Source organism: Adiantum capillus-veneris, chromosome 25 (genome assembly GCF_014529385.1).
Source record: "Adiantum capillus-veneris isolate H3 chromosome 25, ASM1452938v2, whole genome shotgun sequence".
Classification (NCBI taxonomy): Eukaryota; Viridiplantae; Streptophyta; class Polypodiopsida; order Polypodiales; family Pteridaceae; genus Adiantum; species Adiantum capillus-veneris.
The window spans coordinates 18,447,829-18,453,378 of NC_140955.1; positions in this window are offsets into that span (position 1 = coordinate 18,447,829).

A 5,550-nucleotide genomic window follows, 5' to 3' on the forward strand; every position below is an offset into this window, starting at 1 on the left:
GGAAGAATGGACACATGGCAAGCTCCTAGCCCAGTTGCCCCAATCTCCCCTCAAATCCTATTGGATGGCCATAGAGGTGGACCAATGAGAATTAGGCTAGAGTTAAATTAGTCTAATCAATTTAAAAATGCTTGATAAGAGAACCCACATAAATTAAGCTCTCTAGAAGACTATTGGACATTCTATCAAGGGGTCCAATGAGCATCCAGCAGCCCAATGGCTTGCTTGATTCCTATTGGCCAAAAGACTAAAAGGTCCAATGAGAGTTTAAATAAATTATTTTAATTACCTAAAGCTCTCACAAAAGGGAAAGGGGGGACACATGTCAACAAGGCTATCAACTATGCTTCTTAATTGCTATTGGCTAAGCTTTGCAAGAACCAATGGGAAGCCAACAAGAGCTTTTGGGAATAGGGGTCAACCAAGAAGAGAGAGGAGGTTGGCATTTTACACACATCAACTTTGCTTCACACAGACACAATTCATGTGTTGAGCAAGAACTCCATCTCCTTCTCCAAGCATTGAGAAGTAGAGGCCTACACAGACAACTCTTGGCTATGGAATGCAAAAACAACCAATAGCCAAGCTTCAATGGCTTGCTGATCTCCTCTACCATGCTAATTACTAAGCTAAGCTATGCTATTAGAGTGATTATGTGAGGAGAATACTTCTTTCTTTGGTTCAGTAAGGGGTACATGCAGGTTGCAACAACTTGTGCATAGTGATGTATGTGGGCCTATGCAAACTCCATCCTTAGGGAATTACCTATAGTTTGTGCCTTTTATTGATGATTACCCCAGACATGCATGGGTGTATCCGCTTAAAGCTAAGGTTGAAGTGTTTGTTTAACGAATTTCTGGCTATTTGTGGGATAAGACACCAATGTACAATGCCATATACACCTTTAAAAAATGGTATTGCTAAAAGGGAAAATAGGTCACTTATGAAAGTGGCACAAGACTTAATTTCACCATTGGAGTAGTAATATGTTTATAGTCCTCAAGGCCAAACTTACATGGTAAATTCTCTATGTAGCTTGTTTGACACAAGGCAATACCTCCATCACACTGAAACTATATGACCAAGTAATGATGTAAAAGCCCCAAGTTTTTCATCTTGAAAGTAGCATTCAAATCAGCCTTGAATTCAGCAATGTGTGTCTCATTCAAATTAATAATCAGCAAATCATCAACATATAGAACAACGATGAGAAATACATTACCCTCACGCTCGACATACAAAATGCTTTTAGTTGGACTCTTACAAAATTTGTGTTTAACCAAATGAGTGTCAAATTTTTCATACCAAGCTTGATGATGGTTGAGTGTGTATGCCAACAGACACCTCATGGCTAATTTGGGTGTTGGACAAAACATTGCCAACATCATCTACATTGAGAGTCAAAGCGAATTGGCAATTGCAAAGAACTAGGTTTTTCATACTTGCACAAAGCACATTGAGGTGCATTACCACTATGTCAGAGAGAGATTCTCAATAGGAGAGATCAGCTTGGCTTATGTGTCGACACAAGAAAACCTTGCACATCTATTCACAAAGGCACTTCCCCACGAGAAGTTTGAACTTTTTGCAAAGTTTTAGGCTTGCTTCTCTTGTGGATTGAGCATGCCCTCAGGGCATGGCACTTCCCTATACACTATGTGCTAGATCTCACTCACCACGTCACTCCCAAGGGGGATTTGTTACCATATATGTGGTAGTGATGTGTGTGAATAGACTTAGGAGTCCTAGGGATTATATTCACATAATCACGGGTTTTTTTTGTGATCACACTGTTAATCAACAAAATTCTCAATTCCGACTCTTAACATTCATTAAAAATGATAATGTGACCTAAAGGGAACTTGGAAGGCCCAACTAGATTTTCTCATCGATACAAGGCCTTAGCCCGCCAAGCCCATCGAGATAACTGCTCAGCCCACCCCTTGTGGGCCTGAGGCATAGCCCACAGGCCCCTCAAAGTACTATATAAGGGGGCCCTAGGGGTCCCCAGTCTCTTCACAATTCCCAAGATTTCTAGCCTTGAGAACTTCCAAGCTGTCTTAAGCTTTGCCAAGCTTTCCCAAGCCTTCACAAGCCAAAAAAAAGTTAACGGTATAATCCTTAGCTTAATCTCATGTATTTTCTTGTGTGATTAATTGGGCATATATTATTTTTCTAATGATTTTATAAATGTTTTTATTAATTTTTAAAGTGTGTTGATCTTGCCTTTCATGTCGGCGTCAATCCTATTATTAAACCGGAAGTGTTGTTGTGAAATGCTAGACTAGCAATCACTCAAAAATTATAAGTAGTTATTCAATTTGTTTTTCGCATCAAATCTACTTTGCACCGGTAGTGCCATCATGCAAATTGATGAAACTACTTTGTTTTACAACATGGGCACTATTTTCACTTCAACATCGGTTCTATTTTGGATCGAAAGTGTCATTGTTGAACATGGTTGGTTACATTTGACTTATGGGTAGTTCTATTAGTCTTGTCATTGGTATTAGTTCTTTTATTGAATTGGGAGTGTCGTTGTACAAGCTAATAGGTTGTTTTCTATGTCTCCTGTGTGATCTATGTATACATGCTTTTAGGATAGATTGGTGTTGCTTTTGGCATCAAATCTACTATTGGGTTGGAGGTGTCGTTAGTTTCATTGAATGATGCCTTGGTTTTGAGGCTAGTTCAATGTTGCTTTCGGCATCATCTCTACTATTGGGTTGGAGTTGTCATTAGTCTCGTTGAATGATGCCTTGCTTTTTAATCTAGTTCAGCGTTGCTCTCGGTATCAGCTCTACTATTTGGTTGGAGTTGTCATTAGTGCCATTGAATGATGCCCTACTTTTTAGACTAGTTCAGTGTTACTCTTGGCATGAGCTCTATTATTGGGCTAGAATTGTTGTAATCCCAGTGAATGATGCCCTGCTTTTTAGGCTAGTTTAGTGTTACTTTCAGCACCGTTTCTACTATTGAGTTGGAGTTGTCATTAGTCCCATTAAATGATGCCCTGATTTTTAGGCTAGTTCAGTGTTGCTCTTAACATCAGCTCTACTATTGGGCTAGACTTATTGTTAATACCATTGAATGATGTCCTACTTTTTAAGCTAGTTCGATGGCTGCAAAGGTGTTGTTAGTTTCATTTTGAATGAAATTCATATCTGTTATAAAATTTGAAGTTATGTTGTCTTTAAAAATTACAAAACATGTTATCATTGTAGCATAGATGGATCCTGTGGAAACAAAGGACTTAAAAACAAAGATTATAACTCTCATGGTCACATATCTATGTGCCGTGGCCACACAGGAGATTACCTCTACATTGGAGAGTGAGATACACAAAGAGTGATTCTTTGAGAACATAACTGAAGCAATTTGAACACACTTCTCAGATTACAATGCGAAGGCTACCCATAGGCTGATAAGTAGTGTTGTGGGAAATATGACACGGTGCTTAAGAGACTTGGGCGTCGATGCACCAATAGATGCGAATTGTGCAAAGCTACAACATTGGACTAATGTATGGCATGCAAAGAGATCAAAATCTAAAAGAGCACACAATATTGATGTGCAAGATGTAACACCATATTAGTGACTTTGGGAATTTTCAATTACCACTTTTAAAAAGAGCTTACGAAGAGACCACATGGTCAAATCTTAGCCAAAGTTTTGAGAGCATGGCTCCGAAGATCTTTTCAAGTAGTACAACATTGTGGAAGGCTTTGGTCTTTAAATACAGTTTGAGATTTGTCCATACGACCAAATATTCAAGCCATTGGTGATTCCCAAATTGGCTCTAAAGTCTCAACTCTCTAATATGGTGTTATGACCACAATCACAAAGCTAGAACCATCTTTTTTTTTTGCAGCCTCCTCTCAAGATGCAGTAGTGGGAAGGTCTAATGCACAAGCTAGTGTGGATCACAAGCATTTAGTGTGCACCCACTTTATGCCCCAGTGTGCCATTGGTGTTTACCTCATACCGGAGACCATCAAGCATGGTAGAAAGCTTGGAAAAGGAAGCCACAAAGTTGTGTCAAAGTGCACGATTGAAGGAATCACTTGGTTGCCACCCGAAGTGCAATATGTGGTGAAGTACTTCAAAGGAGATGAATCAGAGGCACCACTTTTTTGCTCTAGAGGCGAGTGTGAAGTTGTTTCACAGGGGTATTGTAAGGTGCATAGCACAAACACACAAAGAGCCATGGTCCCTCATCTTTTCTCACTTTAATAAAATGGATCTGGGCGACATGTTAAAGTATGTTCCACCACCTAGGGGTAGATTTCCAACATATTGGTGGCTCAAAAGGAAGATCCTAGATGCTCCCCATAGAGCAAGAGATGGAGATGTGCAAGAATGGAACATCATGATTGATTTTACAAACAAGGTGTGCTCCGTGTTAGTGTCACTGATTGGGGATTAGTGCTAAGAGTGGGCATCAAGAAGCAAGCAACTATTGAATCACCTTTGTTTTTGCTGAATCCCCTCTGTTCTGCTGAAGCGCCTCTGTGTTTGTTGAATCGCCTTTGTTTTGTTGAATTGCCTATGTTCTGCTGAATCACCTCTGTTCTATTGTTTCACCTGTGTTTGCGAGTCGCCTCTATTATACTATTTTGAAAAAAAAATTCCATTATTCTTCACTATCTTCTTACGCTAGGTTATGTCAAAAGCCACGCGTGCTTTTTTTACTTAATTTAACACTAGTTTGGTACCAAAAATGACACTTTAGTGTCCTTTTTTCAAGAATTTGAATAAAATAGTACATGAAATCTAGAAAACATCTCAAGGAATGCTCTTGCAAACTTTTAAAGTGCTATATGAAGGACCCATAAAAATTGTAATCCGTCACTTTTGGACACAACCTCAATAGTAACTACACTCATGAAAAGCACCTACGTAAACCAACACTCGATATTTCACTAAAACTCGTACTCTAGTCTAAGAAAAAATTGAGCAAGGTGGATGCAATGATCCATGGTAACTACTTAAACATGTGTTTGACATTTTTGTAATTGTCATGTGAAAAAAAAAATCTTTGTGACTAGAATTCAATATAGAAAGTTGTGTGGGTCAAATCTGCAACACATAAAACATTTACTTCATCTAATTTGCAATGTCTTATGATGTGTATATACTAGATCTTTGACAACATTACATAAGGTGATTGATTCCTATGCAAGCCACATTTGGTCATTTATGTCATATCCCCAAAACTGCGCTTGATGTAATTCTTATATTTTGATTTATCAAAGATTAGTCTAAAATAAAGTCCACTTTTGGATTTTCTATTCATTTCACTTATTTGTATACAAATACCTCATATGGACACAATTGGGGAATTTATGTACACACTTTTAGTAGTTATCTTTCTAAAAGAAGCCTTAGAGGAGAGTTGGGTTAGGCATACTTTCAATGTTTTCAGTGTTGATGGAGACTTACCTTGAATGTTATTTCAATTTTAAACTAGTAAATGGATCTTTTTATTTCACCTTTCATTTCACATCCTGACATGTCTTTACTTTTGTTACTTTAACTGTTTTAGACTGT